The 21,953-nt window shown below is 38.2% G+C and overlaps 1 protein-coding gene and 2 long non-coding RNA genes across 3 annotated transcripts in view; 2 read left to right on the forward strand and 1 right to left on the reverse strand.

Annotated features, from left to right (window-relative positions):
• The window catches only part of LOC127881640 (dystroglycan 1-like), a 56,337-nt gene that overhangs the window by 33,006 nt on the left and 1,378 nt on the right, over window positions 1-21,953 (reverse strand). The window lies entirely within an intron of this gene.
• Window positions 1-21,953, forward strand: part of LOC127881714 (uncharacterized) — a 515,289-nt gene that overhangs the window by 22,058 nt on the left and 471,278 nt on the right. The gene's annotated exons all lie outside the window — the stretch shown is intronic.
• LOC127881725 (uncharacterized) lies at window positions 16,406-17,118 on the forward strand. Its single transcript, XR_008050224.1, has 2 exons — window positions 16,406-16,462; window positions 16,950-17,118. It is a non-coding gene; the product is annotated as an uncharacterized LOC127881725 (long non-coding RNA).

A 21,953-nucleotide genomic window follows, 5' to 3' on the forward strand; every position in this document is an offset into this window, starting at 1 on the left:
TATCAAAGGAAATTACCTGTATCAAACGCTTTAACCGTAAAATAGACGGACAAATGACATGCAGTGTTTTAAATTTTCGCGACTCGAGACGACTGACGCCTGACCGTTGATTTCAGTTCAAACATAAATTTCGGAGTTGAATATAGTGGCCGTTGGCCGTTATGGACAGGTGGCCGTTAAATTCAGGTGTAATATAGAGTGTTTTTCGTCGGGGGGATTCCAGACTGACCGTTGTCTGCAGGTGACCGGTAAATTCAGGTGGCCGTTAGGTCAGTTTCGACTGTATATCTGACATGTTGCTAAACGACAGTGACTTCAATATAGCACTTTTAAAGTTTTGTTGATGGGGGTATAATTTTCTGCATTGCTATGGCCTGTGATAGTATCATTTCAGATATTTATTCATTAAATTATCTTTTTAATCTGTTCTTTATTTTTTTAATTTATTGTTAAATACATGTGCACTAGAGGATATTGTTTTACACTTCCAATGTTTAATCATCAATTGCTAATCATTCTACATTTTAAGACCCATTTTGATTTCAACAAATTAACAGACATTGTTTACTTTTAAATGACAAGGGACACAACTCTAACAAATTTGCTGTGTGTACTAACAACCTGGTTATCATACCATAACTTTGTTATGTTCATGCTGGAGTCCAAACTACCAACATATTTACTGAATTAAAATAAATATTTTTTGAAAGATATTGTTTAGGTGCGTTTCTTTTTTATAATTTTTTTACTGTTATTTGTTGAATTTCATAACTGTTATTTATTGTTATTTTTCAAATTTCATTTATGTGGACGCTTAATGATATGTTTCATCAATTATTTTCATAGGTAGCCATGTTCATTTTCTTACCTGGCAATAAAATACACATGTAACAAATAAAAGCCAAATATGTATCACATATTCAGTGCATTACAATACATGTAGCTAAAAATACCCACATGTAAAGTTTCCATTTTAAACCACTGACAATAAAAAGAACTAGAAATGGCGCGGCAGAGGCCGACGCGTATCCCCACGCGAAATGTTTGACCTAGGTGTGCCCCAGGGTTGGTAATGGGGCCATGCATAGCTGAGATTGACCGTATTGTCATAAGAGAAGTTCATCATCAATTAGAAGTGAATTGGTGTAGAAATGAAGAAGTTATAGTAAAAGGCAATTTTGGGTGGGTGTGACATATGTGGGCAGGGCGCCCCAGGGTTGGTAATTGTGCCATGCATAGTTGAGATTGACCGTATTGTCATAAGAGAAGTTCAGTATCAATTTGAAGTGAATCGGTGTAGAAATGAAGAAATTATAGTAAAAGGCAATTTTGGGCGGGTGTGGTCTATGTGGGCGGGGCCCCAGGGTTGGTAATGGGGCCATGCATAGTTGAGATTGACTGTATTGTCATAAGAGAAGTTCAATATCAATTTGAAGTGAATCGGTGTAGAAATGAAGAAATTATAGTAAAGGCAATTTTGGGTGGGTGTGGTCTATGTGGGCGGGGCCCCAGGGTTGGTTATGGGGCCATGCATAGTTGAGATTGACCCTAATGTCATAAGAGAAGTTCAGTATCAATTTGAAGTGAATCCGTGTAGAAATGAAAAAATTATAGTAAATGGAATTTTTTGGTGGGTGTGGCCTATGTGGGCGGGCGCCCCAGGGTTGGGATTGGGGCCATGCATAGTTGAGATTGACCCTAATGTCATAACAAAAGTTCAGTATCAATTTGAAGTGAATCCGTGTAGAAATGAAAAAATTATAGTAAATGGAAATTTTTGGTGGGTGTGGCCTATGTGGGCGGGGCGCCCCAGGGTTGGGAATGGGGCCATGCATGGTTGAGATTGACCGTATTGTCATAAGAGAGGTCCAGTATCAATTTGAAGTGAATCGGTGTAAAAATAAAGAAGTAAATGTAAAATAACCTAAAAAAATGAGTGATAATTTCTGACGCGGCCCCACCCCAACCGCTATAACTTTTGACCCAGGGGTCAGATCAAAATTCCAAATAGTGCAGGGTCGCACATATGCTCATAGCTACCATGTGTGTAAGTTTCAAGGTTCTAGTGCTTTTAGTGTAGGAGGAGATAGTGGCCAGGACGGACGGACAGACAGACGGACGGACGGCGGAGATAACCACAATATCCCCACCTTTTTTTCAAAAAGCGTGGGGATAATAATCTGTGAAACATTCAGAGCTAAAAAGGGAACTGACTATCTCGGGGTAGATAATATTATAGCTATTACTGATAGAACTTGCCTAGAGATAAGACTGTGTAGTATGGAATGAGAAAAGGTCATTTAAAACAAGGGCTGTTTGTAAAACATGCATGCCCCCCATATGGGCTCTCCGTTGTAGTGACAGCCATTGTGTGAATATGTTTTTTTGTCACTGTGACCTTGACCTTTGACCTAGTGACCTGAAAATCAATAGGTGTCATCTGCCAGTCATGATCAATGTACCTATGAAGTTTCATGATCCTAGCCATAAGTGTTCTTGAGTTATCATCCGGAAACCATTTTACTATTTCGGGTCACCGTGACCTTGACCTTTGACCTAGTGACCTGAAAATCAATAGGGGTCATCTGCGAGTCATGATCAATCTACCTATCAAGTTTCATGATCCTAGGAACAAGTGTTCTTGAGTTATCATCCGGAAACCATTTTACTATTTCGGGTCACCATGACCTTGACCTTTGACCTAGTGACCTGAAAATCAATAGGGGCCATCTGCCAGTCATTATCAATGTACCTCTGAAGTTTCATGATCCTAGCCATAAGTGTTCTTGAGTTATCATCCGGAAACCATTTTACTATTTCGGGTCACCGTGACCTTGACCTTTGACCTGAAAATCAATAGGTGTCATCTGCGAGTCATGATCAATCTACCTATCAAGTTTCATGATCCAAGGAATAAGCGTTCTTGAGTTATCATCCGGAAACCATTTTACTATTTCGGGTTACCATGACCTTGACCTTTGACCTAGTGACCTGAAAATCAATAGGGGTCATCTGCGAGTCATTATCAATGTACCTATGAAGTTTCATGATCCTAGCCATAAGTGTTCTTGAGTTATCATCTGGAAACCATTTAACTATTTCAAGTCACCGTGACCATGACCTTTGACCTAGTGACCTGAAAATCAATAGAGGTCATCTGCGAGTCATGATCAATCTACCTATCAAGTTTCATGATCCTAGGAATAAGCGTTCTTGAGTTATCAACCGGAAAACCATTTTACTATTTCGGGTCACCGTGACCTTGACCTTTGACCTAGTGACCTGAAAATCAATAGGGGTCATCTGCGAGTCATTATCAATGTACATATGAAGTTTCATGATCCTAGGCCTAAGCGTTCTTGAGTTATCATCCGGAAACCATTTTACTTTTTCGGGTCACTGTGACCTTGACCTTTGACCTAGTGACCTGAAAATCAATAGGGGTCATCTGCAAGTCATGATCAATGTACCTATGAAGTTTCATGATCCTAGCCCCAAGCGTTCTTGAGTTATCATCCAGAAACCACCTGGTGGACGGACCGACCGACAGACCGACATACCGTCAGACCGACATGTGCAAAGCAATATACCCCCTCTTCTTCGAAGGGGGGCATAATAAATAATTAAAGCGCTGAATACACTGCCATATGTTTTTAACAATATGAAAACAGAGGGCATTGTAGTACCGTAGTTCGGCCCTATGATGTAAACCCAACTTAGGTTTTCACAACCAAATAGGGACCACAGAGCGTTGAAGTAGCAAATATGTACATGACTGTGTATATTGAAAGGAAACACACTTGGTTGTACTTAGTTCATCCTCATTTCGTCAGCTCTATATATATCTTATCTTAGTTGTTGTCATCATCATCTTCAATCTTATTGTAAGTCAGATTCAGGGCCTCAGATTCATTGTGAATCATCATCATCATCATCATCATATCTTCATCATCATCATGATCACCATTATAAACAAGGGCTGTTTGTAAAACATGCATGCCCCCCATATGGGCTGTCAGTTGTAGTGGCAGCCATTGTGTGAATACGCTTTTTGGCACTGTGACCTTGACCTTTGACCTAGTGACCTGAAAATCAATAGGGGTCATCTGCGAGTCATGATCAATCTACCTATCAAGTTTCATGATCCTAAGCGTAAGCGTTCTTTAGATACATGTATCATCCGGAAACTATTTTTCTAAGTTGAGTCACCATGACCTTGACCTTTGACCTAGTGACCTGAAAATCAATAGGGGTCATCTGTGAGTCATGATCGATGTACCTATGAAGTTTCATAATCCTAGGCATAAGCGTTCTTGAGTTATCATCCGGAAACCATTTTACTATTTCGGGTCACCGTGACCTTGACCTTTGACCTAGTGACCACAAAATCAATAGGGGTCATCTGCCAGTCATGATCAATATACCTATAAAGTTTCATGATCCTAGGCATAAGCGTTGTTGAGTTATCATCCGGAAACAATTTTACTTTTTCGTGTCACCGTGACCTTTGACCTAGTGACCTCAAAATCAATAGGGGTCATCTGCGAGTCATGATCAATGTACCTATGAAGTTTCATGATCCTAGGCATAAGCGTTCTTGAGTTATCATCCGGAAACCATTTTACTATTTCGGTCACTGAGACCTTGACCTTTGACCTAGTGACCTCAAAATCAATAGGGGTCATCTGTGAGTCATGATCAATGTACCTATGAAGCTTCATGATCCTAGGCCTAAGCATTCTTGAGTTATCATCCGGAAACCATCTGGTGGACGGACAGACATACGGACCGACATGTGCAAAACAATATACCCCCTCTTCTTCGAAGGGGGCATAAATATAAGCATAGTCAGAAACATTTTTCTAATCACTTGATAACCAATATTGCTTTGAAATTTGTGATTAATACTCTCACAATGATAATGTATACGTCATTAATTATATGTTGATAATCGTGATAATACAGGGTTCAACATGAACTTTTTTTACAGCCAGACCATCGGACCAGCTCCTCTTAAAATGTACTAGCCCGAATCTGATGTCTACTAGACCATAAATGACGTAGCAAACAAACACAATTGTGTCGTGTAATTGTTTTAACAGGTTTTATCAGTAAATAATTAGTGAACACAAGAAAGTTATTTTGATGCACAGAGTAAAAAACAAAATAAAACTATTTATTTTATGCTTTCCGGTGGTTTATAGAGAAATATCAGTGAAATAAAACTGGTATTTCACTGTTTCGAACAGTGAAAAATAACAGTGAAAAATATCGATATTTTTCACTTTTTTACTGTGAAATGACGTCATTTTTTCAACGAAATGACGTCATAAATCAAGCGGAATTATCCAGTTAAACTCTTTTACAATGTAAATTAACGGTGAAAAAGGGCATAAAATAAAAAGAAAATTTGTTGGATTCGATTTTTATTCACTCGTGATCATAGAAAAAATATATTTTATATGATCACTCGTGAAAAAAAATCGATATTCCATCGATTCCAACAAATATTCTCTATTTAACAACATAAATTGTTTGTTATAATTTAACTGTTTATCACCAGTTAAACAAATGATGTCTGTACAGCAGGTGACATTTATTCAACTTCAAATTCTGGCCTCCTTGACCGCTGTGCTCCATGCTACCACAGCTCCAAGGCCCTTTTTCCATCATAATCTGTGTCAGTTTTACCGTCGGATTTTTCTTTATTAACTTATTTGTCAGACGAAAATCCAATCTTGAACAAAGCCATTCTTTAAATTACATTCTCTCGTCTGCTATGCCAAAATGTTTACATTGAGTCTGACAATACAGATTTTCGATAGAAGTCGTTAAAACATGATGTAAAGTTCTATGACACATTAATATTCATGACAACTTGACCAATGAAAACAAGCAATTTCTGTGGAAAGCTCTCCTTCGCGTCTTAAAATAGCGATGAATCATGTGAATGCTCCGCGTTTATTTATATAGGCTAGTTTTGTTCTGATGTAAAAAACGGATACAAGAGTTATTTTACAAAGTAAGAGAAAAAGGTTTTCGGTAAGTTATAGTTTAATAAATGAATCAGTATAGATTTTTTATGTACGACCAGTCGGACAAGTAGTGTTTTTACCAGGAGGGCAAAGGGGCATGGCGCATTACTTTCAAAAAGGGCATTTTGGCGCGCAGTTTAGGCAAAAAAGGGCAAAAACGTTCCCTGAATACCTGAATTACGGGGAAACATGTAATCACATCAGAAGCAGTTGTGGAAAAAATAACATATTAACAAGCACATTTAATGGTAATAGATGTATTTAACTTACTATGATTTGTGTCAATATATTTACCTTGCAATGTGCATTTAAGTTTCATGCTGTTTCAAAAAACTGTACAGCACGACAAACATAATAAAGCAATATATGCATATGAATCTGACTATACACAGATCCACTAACATATAAATGAAACCATGTTTGTTTTATCCCATTTTCTAACAATAATCTCGACAGATGTTTAAAATAACATTGCGAGTAAATTGATCGCTAACAATATGCAAACACTCGTTTCCGTGACATACATCCACCGAGTAGATTACAAATAAATAAATAATGTTGTTGCTATCTAAAACATTTGTATGCATCGTTGATTATCACAGACATTTCATTAATTCCTTCTTAATGTATAATCTCCATCGTTAATTCGATCGTTTACGACGTTATTTGCCATTTTTGCCGAGTCACAATTTAATTCTGTATAGTCCGCCATGTTGATAAAATGTCAAATGATGTAAGCGACAGGTGCGCATAGCAACGTTAAATCGAATACGCGATTCGCATTTTGTTTAATTGGTATACGTCTCAGTAATTATCTCAATAATTAGATCTAATTATCTTAAAGACGAAAACGATAAAGAATAAATTTGTTTGTGAATTTAAATGTAATTATGCCTAAAAATATATGTTTTGATATAACTGAATAATGCATGCAAAGCACAATTGCCACGAGAATAACATCGAGTTTTTCATCAAAAGTCTCCGAAGTAATGATTATATCGTGGAGAAGTACACATTGCCTAGCGAAAAGTGCGCTTGGTATAACATAGCCTCCGGCATTATCGATTGATACTGACACGGGGTTATTCACGCATGACTAATTCACAGCTTTGGAGCAGTCAGTAAGACCTACCTATAAATCGAGCACTGTTATAGATTAAATCTCAATTAAATATAGTCGATTAGACGTTGACTTCTCGCGAGTAAATCAAGCACAGTCGGAGCGTCACAGACAATCAAGGAAGCTGATTTTGCGGACCAAGTTAGATCGTAAGGCAATAAAGATGTTATCAATAATGGCGCGTGGCGAAATTTGCCTTTGAAAAAAGGGCGCGTGGCGAAATTTGCCTTTAAAAAGGGCAGCGTGGCGATCCGGGAGGGCGGCGTGGCTTTTCGCCACGCTAAAATGGCATGGGAAAAACACTAACAAGCTAGCCCACAGTTTTACTAGCCCGACCACCGATCTTACTAGACAATGTCTGTAGGGCATGCCTAAGTGTCGAACCCTGTAATATGATGTTGGTTAATACATTTTTAATTAACGATTCATAACCAAGACAATTGGGGTAATTGAAGTGATGGTAGTATGGTGTTGTTGTTGTTGATGAATTTAAAAGAGCATGATCGAGGGTGTTTGTTTGTTTTGTTACTGTGGATGATTGTGATGGTGATGTTCTGCGGTTGATGATGATTATGGTGAGAAAGTTTAAACAAGAAAAAACAAGAGCCCTAAGGGGGGAACCTAAGACCCAAAGGAACCAAACTATTATAAGAGGTGGAGTTCAGAGTATTTAAGTACTTCATGAAGTATTAATAATTAATTGCTAGGCACATTTGTATTTTCTAACGCCGCTATCATTAAAAGTTTTGACAAATTTTCAGGAAGATTTGACTATAAATGTGACTTCTAAAGTGTTGTATCTAGTTTTCGCCGGACTGTCTCTTATCACTATAAAAATCATCACAATTCTTGTTATTGTTTACACAATGCATGTTTTATGGACCCAAGGCACTGAAGATTGGAATGGCTCTGAACAGTTGTAAATAAATAACCCTATGACACTATCCATCAATAATTTCAGTGGTTTATTAGTTTGCATACACACAGGTTATTCAACAGTTTACCTAATTTAACAGGGGTCGGCCAAGAGTGTGACTTGGGCGAGAATTTTGCCTTCAGTCAGATAATGTTGCTTTATTTTAATAACAAGGAGATTCCCTTCCCCCTAATTTTCAAGTCAATTCATCAACAAACAAAACCTGTAAGGCAACCTCTTATTTAAATTCTAGCAAACACAATTTATTTCCTTACACCCTTTAAAATACTATTAATCCAATGCAGTGAACTGTGCGATAGTTTTCACACATCCTATCCTCTATAAAGCCAATTCATTAATGCTCTAATGGACAGTTTGTGCATAGAATTGATTGATAACTTTTGAAATGGCCAGCTCCACTGGGGGCTGACAAGGTCAAAGCGTAGTCCGTTTCGCTACGACGTCGGGTATATGTTTTACTACGAAAACATTGTGTAAATACACTACTTAATCAGGCGAGTTTCATCTTTTCTGGTGTTTATGGATTAGAGAACGGAACATCCAGTAATGTTAGGCACTTATTTTCAATAACAAACTAATAACAAATGCGCGTAGTTGCAACCTTTAAGTTTATTTTGAGCTAAAATCGAAATATTTTGATTTGAAGCAATGCATAAGGTGGTTATTCTGTTAAAATTACCAATTACGGTAACTTAAATTAAATAAAACTACATGTTACTTTGATTCAGTGTACATTACACATTTTAAAGTACAAAACAGGTTACGAACATGTGTTTTAATTATTCAAATGCTTTGTTTCAAAGGTAATTACAAGTCGCTTTATGCATAGGTTTCGCACAGAGTATGTATTGGTTGCGCAACGAAGTACAAATATAATGTATAGGTTGCTCAACGAAGTCTCTGTATCCATTTCAGGACATATCACATGCAGTTTGCAGTTACTGCAGACTGCCATTGCCCAGTGCAAAAGATGCCGTGCTTCACTGTGCGCATGAACATCAAAACGAAAAGGTTGATCCCGGTGAAAGCCGGCAGAGCCCCGGTATACCGTCACTACGCCGGCACTCACCGGGGCTATACGGGCATCAGACCCTGACAGAGCTGCGGCAACGCCCCGGTTTAACCGGGGACAACCGGGGCTCCACCGGGAAAGTATTCAAATGTTCAATACCTCTGGAATGAACCAGGAGTGACCGGGAAGGACCGGCAATGACCGGCTTGGCACGGGAAACAACCGGGACTTCACCGGGAACAACCGGGACGGCACCGTCAGAGATCCGGTTTACTTATGCAACGTAGCTATAAAGGGACTCTGCCGGCATTCACCGGGGCTCTACCGGGGCGTTGCCGCAGCTCTGCCGGGCTGTGTTTGGGCCCCGGTGGAGCTCAGGTGCCGTCTCGGTTGTTCCCGGTACAGTCCCGGTTGTTCCCGGTGCCACGCCGGTCACAGCCGTAAGGTGTGGAAAGTAGGACCCCAATGGCATAAATCCGAAATTGCATAATCAATATATCGTTGTAAAGGTGTGGCAGTGGGTTTCTGTCACAGGTTATTGTTTACTGCGTACATGACGGCCGGTAAATTTACCTCGTGTTACAATGCGGTTAAGGCCCAGTCTCAATATGATGCCGGCGGAGCCCCAGTGCGTGATCAGGCATCTACCGGGATGAAACGGGGCCCTACCGGGATTAACGGGTGCTCCACCGGGATGACCCGTGGACGACCGGGGCTCCACCGGGAAAGTATTAAAATGTTTAATACCTCCGGGATGAAGCGGGAGTCACCGGGTAGGACCGGTAACGACCAGCGTGGCACCGGGAACAACCGGGACTGTACCGGGAACAACCGAGACGGCACCTGAGCTCCACCGGGGCCCAAACACAGCCCGGCAGAGCTTCGGCAACGCCCCGGTAGAGCCCCGGTGAATGCCGGCAGAGTCCCTTTATAGCTACGTTGCATAAGTAAACCGGATCTCTGACGGTGCCGTCCCGGTTGTTCCCGGTGAAGTCCCGGTTGTTTCCCGTGCCAAGCCGGTCATTGCCGGTCCTTCCCGGTCACTCCTGGTTCATTCCAGAGGTATTGAACATTTGAATACTTTCCCGGTGGAGCCCCGGTTGTCCCCGGTTAAACCGGGGCGTTGCCGCAGCTCTGTCGGGGTCTGATGCCCGTATAGCCCCGGTGAGTGCCGGCGTAGTGACGGTATACCGGGGCTCTGCCGGCTTTCACCGGGATCAACCTTTTCGTTTTGATGTTCATGCGCACAGTGAAGCACGGCATCTTTTGCACTGGGCAATGGCAGTCTGCAGTAACTGCAAACTGCATGTGATATGTCCTGAAATGGATACAGAGACTTCGTTGAGCAACCTATACATTATATTTGTACTTCGTTGCGCAACCAATACATACTCTGTGCGAAACCTATACATAAAGCGACTTGTAATTACCTTTGAAACAAAGCATTTGAATAATTAAAACACATGTTCGTAACCTGTTTTGTACTTTAAAATGTGTAATGTACACTGAATCAAAGTAACATGTAGTTTTATTTAATTTAAGTTACCGTAATTGGTAATTTTAACAGAATAACCACCTTATGCATTGCTTCAAATCAAAATATTTCGATTTTAGCTCAAAATAAACTAAAAGGTTGCAACTACGCGCATTTGTTATTAGTTTGTTATTGAAAATAAGTGCCTAACATTACTAGTGGTTCCGTTCTCTAATCCATAAACACCAGAAAAGATGAAACTCGCCTGATTAAGTAGTGTATTTTTCATAGTAAAACATATACCCGACGTCGTAGCGAAACGGACTACGCTTTGACCTCGTCAGCCCCCAGTGCAGCTGTTGATGGTGTTACAAGCTTACAGCTGTAACTCTCTAAAAACTGACCCGATTCACATTAAAGGCTTTTGATGTTGACCAACATCTTAAACAGTTGTAGATTTTTTAGGCAAAGGTTCTATTGACCTCATTCCATAAACTTGTTGTGATTGTCAAAGACTTGTTTTTATAACTGGTTTATTGTTGTTTTAATTGGCAGTAGGAGATAAGTTAGTTCAAATGTTTAGTTTATTTTATTTTTTGTAAATGTATTATATCAAATTACCCCCCCCCCCCCTTCACCCCCAAAAAAAAATGTTTATGGGGTGAGTGGGGTGTGGATGCAAATATTTTACGCACTTTGATGCACACTTGAATGCTTTAAGTAAGTTGTTTATTTAGTTGTGTTATTTTTTCCTTGATTGTTAATTTAATGATCAATTAGAATAATTGAATTGAAAGGAGTGTTAATTTACATTTTGTATTTAGTGATTTCAAATTGTAAACAATGCAACTTATTACAATAGATAAGATATAACCAAACAAGAGATGTGTTTGTCAGAAACACAATGCCCCCTTCTGCGCCGCTTTGAAGCCATATATTTGACCTTTGACCTTGAAGGATGACCTTGACCTTTCGCCACTCAAAATGAGCAGCTCCACGAAATACACATGCATACCAAACATCAAGTTGCTATCTTCAATATTGCAAAAGTTATGACCAATGTTAAAGTTTTCGGACGGACGGACGGACGAACAGTCAGACAGACAGTTCAAAAACAATATGCCACACTTCGGGGGCATAAAAACCAGGCTTGGCGAAATTGGAAAAAAACTGCCGGTCATCCGGACAGGCATTTCAGAAAATGTGCCGGTCCGGAGAAAATTTAGCCGGACCGAAAAAAAAAAACAACACAACTATGTACATTAAGATAAACCCTTTTTTTCTCAGAAAAATCGGAAAAAAACGCATCGTACCGAAGTATGAGCGTCCTAGAAACTGGTCCATATTCCGTGTTTTGTTGAATTCTCAAATGCGCATAATTAAATTTGTATTCCGAAACACTCTTCCCAATTTAATTTTTACTCGACGTTATCACATTCTTCAAATAAACTGCAAATGTACAGTGTGTTTTAATCCTTTCTCTCCAGAAAAGCGCGCGCAAATTATTCCCTACATGTACAACGTCACGTCAAACGCATGGAAAGCGTGCGTGTATTAAATTTCTGTTAAATGTTTCGTGGTAAATTTTAATAGAATGATATCGCGAAGAATGTGTGAGTGTTGTGAAAACACGCTTAGCGGTTTTACTGACCCTGTGTAGACTGCGATGTTTTAACAAAAGGGATTAAAATGTGCGAAAGCAGTTGCCGATTTTGCGAGTTTGAAGTAGGTGTTGTGTAACCAGTTGGATTTGCTAATTGTACGTAACAAACTTATTGCAAACATCAACACAATGAGCGATTTCATTTTCATGATGTAGACTGTAGTAAAGGGTTTGCTCTTCGAATTTTCAACTTTGAAAAAATATGATATGTTTGCATTCATTGCACATTTATTTTGCCGGTCACAAGGACCGACATTCTGGTTAAACCTGCCGGACCAAATGAAAATTTGCCGGTCAGGACCGACGGACCGGCAATTTCGCCAAGCCTGAAAAACATGACTAATCCTTTATTTCTGCTCACTTCTCTTTATATGACAGTCAAGAGATAAGTGACTTCTCCCTAAAATTGGAGCTTATTTTCGTTTATTGTCAGGCATGGCATCTTCAATATATTTTAATGGCACATTTTCCAGCAATGAACATTAGAGATTGATCAATTATCGGTGTCTGAACTTTTTCTTAAGGACTGCATCAGGTGCAAACTACATGTATCTATAAAGGGATTACACGCGATCTCTTTACCAAAGACTCAACAAACAACTACCCTAAAAAGTCAGAACATGCACAGTGAGTGACTTTCATTTTGTTTAAAAAAAAAAAATATTGTATATGTTGACAGTTTGTATTTTCGTTAACTTGAGTTGGTTATGTTTTTGTTTTAAATAACCAACATTAATGATATGCATATCTTAGCATTTTTATGAGCATTTATGAATTTTTCTTGCTCCGTCGAAAATACCCAACATGAGGATTTCAACACGAGGATAATGCTAGCAAGTAGAGTAACCCTGGGTTATATTGGACACACAGGGTTTATCGGACAACCACAAAAAGTCGAATATTTACATACAAAACGACCTCGCATTCAACCGTTTGAGCTCTGTTTACATTCTATAAATACGTTTTCATAGTATTATGTCACCAATCATCGGATTGGGTGATGGAATAAATGGGCGATTTTGATTGGAAGATGCAAGTTCGTTTGGAAAGACATCCCCAATTCAGCTTGGCAAAAATCCGGGAGTAGGCAACATTTAAAACGGTCATTTTAAAAGTAACAGTACGTTGTGAAATGAGTGAATACCGTTGTGAGTAAACGAAATATTTTAACTGATATATTTATCTTCTTAAAAGCATAATAAACAAGAGCACCGCCTTGCGGGTGCAGACCGCTCATTTATTTTCTTTTTAAAGGTGAAGGGACTCTCATTTTCAATCACAAAGGAGGAAGGGGTGGAGCGAAGAGGGGTGTATAGTGTGGGGGAGTGGACATTTATTACATTATCTTCCAAAAAATGCGAAAAAAAATGCAAAAAAAAATTCGGGGTGTGGGGGGGGGGGGGGGGGAATCTTGGGTGCGGGTGGTTGGACGGTATTTCAAAACATAAAATAATAAAGTAAATATTTGTGTTTTTTAACAGTTTCAAAAAAAAAATTTGGGGGGGGAGTGTGGGGTGGGGGAGGTTATAGTGTGAGGGTGTGGTGGTCATTTGTGAGAAGATCTTTAAAAAAAAATATATATATATATAGGGGGGGGGTGGGAATTCGGGGGGGGGGGGGGGGGGGGGGAGGGGGGGGGTATTCTTGGGTGCGATGGTTGGACGGTATTTCAAACATAAAATAATAAATATAATATTTGTGTTTTTTTAACCGTTTAAAAAAAAAATTGGGGGGGGGTGGGGGGGGAGTATAGTATAGTGTTAGGGTGTGGTGGTCATTTGTGAAATGATTTAAAAAAAAAATAGGGGGGGGGATTCGGGGGGGGGATTCGGGGGGGGGGGGGGTATAGTATAGTGTGAGGGTGTGGTGGTCATTTGTGAGATGATCTTTTAAAAAAAAAAAAAAAAATTAGGGGGGGGGGGGGGGTATAGTATAGTGTGAGGGTGTGGTGGTCATTTGTGAGATGATCTTAAAAAAAAAATAGGGGGGGGAATTCGGGGGGGGGGGGGGGGGGGGGGGGAGGGGGGTATTCTTGGGTGCGATGGTTGGACGGTATTTCAAACATAAAATAATACAAATAAATATTTGTGTTTTTTAACCGTTTAAAAAAAAAAAAAATGGTGGGGGGGTGGGGGGGGGGTATAGTATAGTGTGAGGGTGTGGTGGTCATTTGTGAGATGATCTTTAAAAAAATAAAAAAATAATTAAAAAAATTTAGGGGGGGGGATTCGGGTGGGGGGGGGAGGGGGGTATTCTTGGGTGCGATGGTTGGACGGTATTTCAAACATAAAATAATAAAAATAAAGTGAGAAGGAGGGCACGGGGGGATGGTTTGGGTGGAGTCTATTGTGGTATGTCAGGTAAGAGCAGTTTTGTCAAAGTATCAATCAAATCTAATCATAAATAAAGAAGTTATGGCATTTTTAGCAAAATTTAATAATTTGACCTTGAGAGTCAAGGTCATTCAAAGGTCAAGGTAAAATTCAACTTGCCAGGTACAGTAACCTCATGAAAGCATGAAAGTATTTGAAGTTTGAAAGAAATAGCCTTGATACTTCAGAAGTAAAGTGGATCGAAACACAAAATTTAACCATATATTCAAAGTTACTAAGTCAAAAAAGGGCCATAATTCCGTAAAAATGACAACCAGAGTTATGCAACTTGTCCTTTTACTGTACCCTTATGATAGTTTGCGAGTGTTCCAAGTATGAAAGCAATATCTATGATAGTTTAGGGGTAAAGTGGACCAAAACACAAAACTTAACAAAATTTTCAATTTTCTAAGTATAAAGGGCCCAAAATTCCATACAAATGCCAGTCAGAGTTACATAACTTTGCCTGCATAGTCCCCTTATGATAGTTGATAAGTGTTGCAAGTATGAAAGCAATAGCTTTGATACTGTAGGAATAAAGTTGACCTAAACACAAAACTTAACCAAATTTTCAATTTTCTAAGTATAAAAAGGGCACATAATTATGTCAAAATGCCAGTCAGAGTTACATTACTTTGCCTGCACAGTCCCCTTATGATAGTTAGTAAGTGTTGCAAGTATGAAAGCAATAGCTTTGATACTTAAGGAATAAAATGGACCTAAACACAAAACTTAACCAAAATTTTCAATTTTCTAAGTATAAAAAGGGCCCATAATTCTGTCAAAATGCACGCCAGAGTTATCTAACTTTGCCTGCCCAGTCCCCTCATGATAGTAAGTGTACCAAGTTTGAATGCAATAGCATTGATACTTTCTGAGAAAAAGGGACCTAAACGCAAAAACTTAACCGGACGCCGACGCCAAGGTGATGACAATAGCTCATAATTTTTTTTCAAAAAATAGATGAGCTAAAAACTATTACAAACATTACATGTTTTGTAAAAAAAATATGAAAACTTAAACTGTCTGATAATCCCCATGTAGTAAATGCTTCGTAAAATGCTATTGGGGTTTATCGGACACCATACTATGGCAAGACCTATAGAACTAAGGTGTGTTTGCTATACTTTTATTAGATGAGCTCAAGAACCATAATGGCCTCGTTGCAAAATAAAAACATTCGAAGGTACGGACCATTAACTAAAATACAACAAAAAATAACAATGTCTTTCTTGTATATGCGAGCTTTTCAGATATGTCCAAACAGGGAAAACGTATGCGATGTAAATATGCCATATATTTGCAAATATATACGTCAAGTATAACTACAAAATACAATTCACCGATGTTTAGACTTTTCACAGCTTAAATAACATCACGATTAAGCCCAACAACGGAAATACATACAACCAACAACTGTCCGCTTTAAGCCTTTTTAGTGTCCGATACAAGCCTTGGGACGTTCGGTTTTACCCTGATGCGTCGATATTTATAAAGTGCAATCTCATTGGTTTACTAAAAGGTTTAAAAAAGATTTGAACATTCCATACTGTTGCATGAAAGCTACTGTACCAAGAAAACAAAAGTATTCCGCTTCAAATAGTGAATCATCGAGATTACGCTGTCTTTTTCCTGGAAGTGTCCAATATAACCCAGGGTTACTCTAGGATGCTATTGCTGGTCAAGCAAGGAATTTTGTATACTGTTCATCTGTTGAGTCGCGGTACTTATCTTTATTCATACATTTTATTGTTTTATTTGATTAAACAGTGTTTGTCGTTCATTCTTCAGCAGAACAGTGAATGCACAAAAATGTGCTGTCTCTTCTCAGGACCCTCACATCACAGCAGTATGTCAAGTGGACCCAGTGTCTGCCCTTTGCAGATTATTTCTGTCATATGATTTCTTGTCTCTGAATTGTTTCATTTTCTGAAAATAATCAAAAAGATCTGGTTAATTATCTTTCATTGGTTGTCATTGTTAACATTGTCAATTGACCTTTTCGACATTATTTTAAGGGAGACAACTCTGAGTGGATTAAGTGAGGTCGGGGGGGGGTTTGTTATTAGCTTAGTATCTTTGATTTAATTGTAGTTCATGTTTATGCTTTATTTTGATTTTATTGTGTTTAAAGTAGGTAAAAACGAAACATGCCAAAAGCGGGTGGGGTATGGAAAAATATATTATTTGTTAAGTTTGGGCAAATTAGAAGTTTGATTACCTTTGGTAAAATACTTTTCTTTGAAAAGAACAATTATTTTAAAACAGATAACTATGCTGTCTTTAAATGTTATTGAATGGTTTATTGTTATAACTTATAGAAACCTTTTTTTCAGGAACATCACAGTGTCAACAGAAGTCAGAAACTGGAATACTGTATCTCATTTTGCATGAAGCTCAAGAATTCTACACCTGGAATGTCATTAACTCTTGCAATTAATATTATACATCACCACAGTTGCATAACTATCTTCTTTGAAAAAAATAAAATAAAGATACTTCAGATGTGTGTCTACTTCATACCCTTACATTAAAAAATATCCTACACATTCAGAAATATAATAAAATGGATGGTGGTTTAAGTTGCTACACATCCAATGTTGTCATGTAGTCATTTAACATAACATGTGATGTGTTGACATGACTATTAACACTGCTAAGAAAAAATTTACTTCGAATTAAATAAAGTGTCCCTTGTCAAATGTCCATTGGCTAAATATCCATATTGGTGAAACTTTCAGCAGTATCACAGTCATCCTTAACTGGTTGTTTGTTGGGCTATCCCCATTAACTACTCGTCATGGCAGATTTGTTCAAAACAAGACAAGTATCAATGTTTGAAGAATTGTTATTGCTTTTACAGTCTTGACGCTAACCCCTAGCCCAACAGCCCGGGGCTAGTGAAATGTATTAAATTTGGGCTATTAAAATTTCCTGATTCATATAGAAGGGCTAGTGGGTATTTTAATCTGTTCTATTAATGCATAAAGATTCAGGCTAGTTGTTCAAAAATGCTAAAGTGAAGACTGCTTGTATATCCTGGTTAGTCTGAGACATTCCAACAAGCAATAACTGTGACAGTCCAAATACTTGCTCATTAAAATGTGTATAAAATTTACAGGAGCTTGTGTGTGTGTGTTTGGTACAAGCTCATCTCAAAAACTGATTCACTATTTAGTTTTTAACCTAATAGAAGTAAAACCTGAATGTAAAATGAATACTATCATTATAAAGATTTTGTTGTTGGGATGAAATATTATAAATTGTAATCCCTATGATTAACACAGAAAACATGAACCCAACGCTAATTCCTGTTGATGTAGCAGAGCCAAAAGACCTGGAAGTATAGATGGTTAATGGATGATGTTCCTTATGAAAGTACTAGTAGGTACTAGTTGGTTTGTCTGTTTGATACATCTAATAGTATATTTAATTTTTTTCATTAATAATATGAGGTTAACTTAGTTATCCTGCTCAGTGGTTGAATCTTCAGGAAATGTTAACATAAGCACATACATTGTATTTGATACATGTATGTCGGTGACCCTCGAATGCAATTTGGGTACAGACAGGGTAGCCTTAGGTGTAATTATTTCTAAGAGATGAACCCGAGTTGAGGCTTAAACTTACCAACCCATGAGCGAGTCAGAGATCAGCACTCTACCGGTTTAGCTGGCCGGGGTAAGCTGTCGGTCAAAAGCTATTCATAGCTTAAGTTATGTTTGTATACCATACCGACAATAAATAAATATTGATTTGATTTGATTTGGGGGACTTACTTTTGCTTAATAATGATCTTAAATAATATTATAGTTGTCAACAATATGATATTTATGTATTTTAAAAACACAACAAGTTAGGCTTGCAACAGAACTAATAAAAATATATGGATTATTATACAATTTACAAATCAAACATATTTAACTTAAATTAGGCTTGCAACAGAACTCATAAAAATATATGGATTATTATACAACAAACAAATCAAACATATTTAACTTAAATTAGACTTGCAACAGAACTAATAAAAATATATAGATTATTAATTTATTATATCGTCCAGTCACCTGTTTCGGTCGATAACCTATTTCGGTCGATCGCAGATTTTTCGCGCGTGCGCTCTATCAAAGTTACGTATGACGTCATCGTTTTGTGTGTATATAGAAAGTATCAACACAGTCGCATTTTTTTCGAAAATGAGAACGAAACAAGTAAGTATTCCGATCTGAATTGATAACCATTGATATTTTTATCATTTTTGCTATTACTTTTTCTGCTCGTTTTATAAAATGAACATAAACATATAGAAAATCCGATATTGACAGTTCCGAGTATGTAGAGGGAAGATTTTGGCGTCTGCTGTCAAAGTCACGTGACTGTGGTTTAAATCCAAAATGGCGGTACAAGGGGCGTTCGCAAAGTTTCATCAACTTATATTTTCTAACAATAAAATAGCAGACCTATGCAATCAGGACACTTCAGCTTGTGATTAAAAAAATATATTAAGTGATCTGTGAATTATATAAAAGAACTTGTAATCAAATTTAATAAAACTGAAAATGCCAAAAATAAAAAAGATTGGTCTTAATACCATTTCTGCTCTGTATTTTCAGTCATATCCTGTCAAGTATCCGGTCAAGTCATCCTTAAAATACAGGCTGTATTCCCCAACTGCAATGACGAATGCATTTAGAGCTGTCAAGGAACAGCAGATGTCAGTGTGTAGGGCATCCATACAATTTGGTGTGCCAACTACTTCACTTAGACAGAGGGTAAGGGGAAGAGTTGATCCAGAAGTGATATCATCAGGACCCTCTCCCGTTCTGTCCCAAGAAGAAGAAGCAATGTTTGTTGACCATTTAAAGTTTATGGCTAGTGTAGGTTATGGCTACACTCGGATGGAAGTTGTGAACATGGCGTCAGAACATGCGGTTTGCCTACACAAACGCGACAAAGAACATCCCTTCTCCATGAAGTGGTTTGAAAGTTTTATGAAACGGTGGCCAGAACTTAACGTTTTGAAACCAAGAGCTTTGTCGTTGGCTAGGGCTAAAGCAACCAGCCAAGAGGTAGTGACCACCTATTTCAAAGAACTCGAAAATGTTCTACATAAACACAGTTTGATGGACAAACCACAACATATTTATAATGTTGATGAGAAAGGCCTACAAACAGAACATTCTCCCCCATTTGTAGTTGGCTGCAGGGAAACCACAACACCAGCTATAACATCAGCTAGAACAGCTACTAACACTGTTATTGGGTGTTGGAATGCTTTGGGAGCACAAATACCACCATATTTTGTATTCAAAGGGGAACGCATGAGGGAGGAACTGCTGGAAGGACGAACACCTGGAGCTGAAGGTACAGTTACTCCCAAAGGATTGTCAAACAGAGAAGTGTTTGAAAGTTACCTTCAAAACCACTTTCTCAAATATGTGCAGGGAAGAGACAAGGACCAACCAATATTGGTATTGTATGATGGCCACAAGTCCCACATCTCTTTGCCTTTGATAAACTGGGCAAAAGAGCATAACATCATATTGTTTGTACTGCCAGCCCACACCAGCCATATTTTACAGCCCCTGGATGTTGGTTGTTTCGGCCTTTACCAGCGAATTTTCAACTCTGAATGCCACAAGTTCATGCGTCACAATCCTTCGTCCAGAATTACGAGGTACAACATCTGCTCTCTGGCATGAAAGGCATATACTCATGCTTTGTCCCCTGATAACCTCAAGTCAGCATTTCAGAAATCAGGTATTTTCCCATTCAATCCCACTGCAGTAGATTCTGCCCAGTTCAAACCAGCAACAGTATATAAATCTAAAGGTCCATCTCCATGTTATGCAGAGCCCATAGAGTTGCATGATGTACAGGAATTGACTGTCAATGGCTCAGATACATGTCAACATGATTTTTATGTGAAGAAAATGGACTGCATTCAAATGAAATCAGTGGACAGTATTAAACAGAGGAGAGATCTAAGTACAATTGTTGGTGGAAAGGCCATCACTGAAGAAATCACTGTCAAAAAAATTGAGGACCACCACAAAAATGTCAATTTAAGTACAGATCAGGCAAAAATTGTGAAAAAAAATCCAACAATAAATAAAAAGAGGAAAGTATCTGCTACAATAACAGAAAAACTGTATAAAATACCGAAAGTGTCCAAACTGCAGGATAATCCCAACCCAGGCCCATCTGGACTTCAAATCCTTCCAGTCTCTGACTGCAGTGATTTTAGTTTAACTGATGATGAAGATGATGAAAAGTGTTGTGTTTGTGGAAGGTTCCAGCCTATCGAATTGACCAATTGTGTGTCACTCATATTTACAAAATGGGTACAGTGTGATGTAGAGAAATGTGGTCACTGGACACATTTACAGTTTTGTTGTCCGCAAAGAGTTGTGAGAAGAGGTGATCGCTTCTGCTGTCCATGTCACCTGGCAGTGGAAGAGTAGCTGTCTTTAATTCCAACTATTTCTTTGATGCTGTTTTTCTTTAAGTTATATGTATTTCTGCTTTCTGTTGAAGATCTCACAACCAGATCATCATGTATAATATCCATTGTCTATATAGTTGCTAATATTATTTACACCCTGCTGTTATTCTGAAAACAGACATTCCATGACTGTATAAACTGTTAAATTGTTGCTAATATGAACAAAAAAATACATCAAAGCCGGTTTAAGAACTTTTCAATAGGCTTGTTAGTAATTCCTGATTTTTTATATAAATTTTGGAACAACCCCCGTCGAAATATTGAGGTCTGGGGTCAATCGACCGAAACAGGTGACGCAGTACACAACTTTCCTCGTATGCTGTCATGGCCGAATCTCGGTGTTACGGAAAAAAGGGGAAGCAATTGATCGATATCGATACACGAATTAATGGAGATTGAATAAGTCTTCCTGTACGTATTTTTTATTTTGCCGACTTCACTTTATTTAATCTGATTTTTTTTCGATTATTTGTTAGCCTGCAACCCGGGTGAGTCGCGGTACTTAAGGAATATTCATTTGCGTCTAGAAACCATCTTCAAATATCAGATAAATAATTTATAAGACAAACATATCTGACTTAACTTCATTGGAAAATAGCCTTTTTATGACAAAAATCCTTCAATTTTAACTGCGGTATCAACAAAAACAACACCACTGTCCGCCATTGTTGTTTATTTTCCCTCACGGTTGACTCGCGGTAAATAGGTTAAACGACACTAATATTAAATTTAACATGAATAAACATAAAGATCTTACATACCATTCAAAGTAACAATCAATAACGTATATAAAAATTAGAATATATGGAATTTAAGACATCAAATAAAATAAATA

This window comes from Dreissena polymorpha, chromosome 5 (genome assembly GCF_020536995.1).
Source record: "Dreissena polymorpha isolate Duluth1 chromosome 5, UMN_Dpol_1.0, whole genome shotgun sequence".
Taxonomy (NCBI): Eukaryota; Metazoa; Mollusca; class Bivalvia; order Myida; family Dreissenidae; genus Dreissena; species Dreissena polymorpha.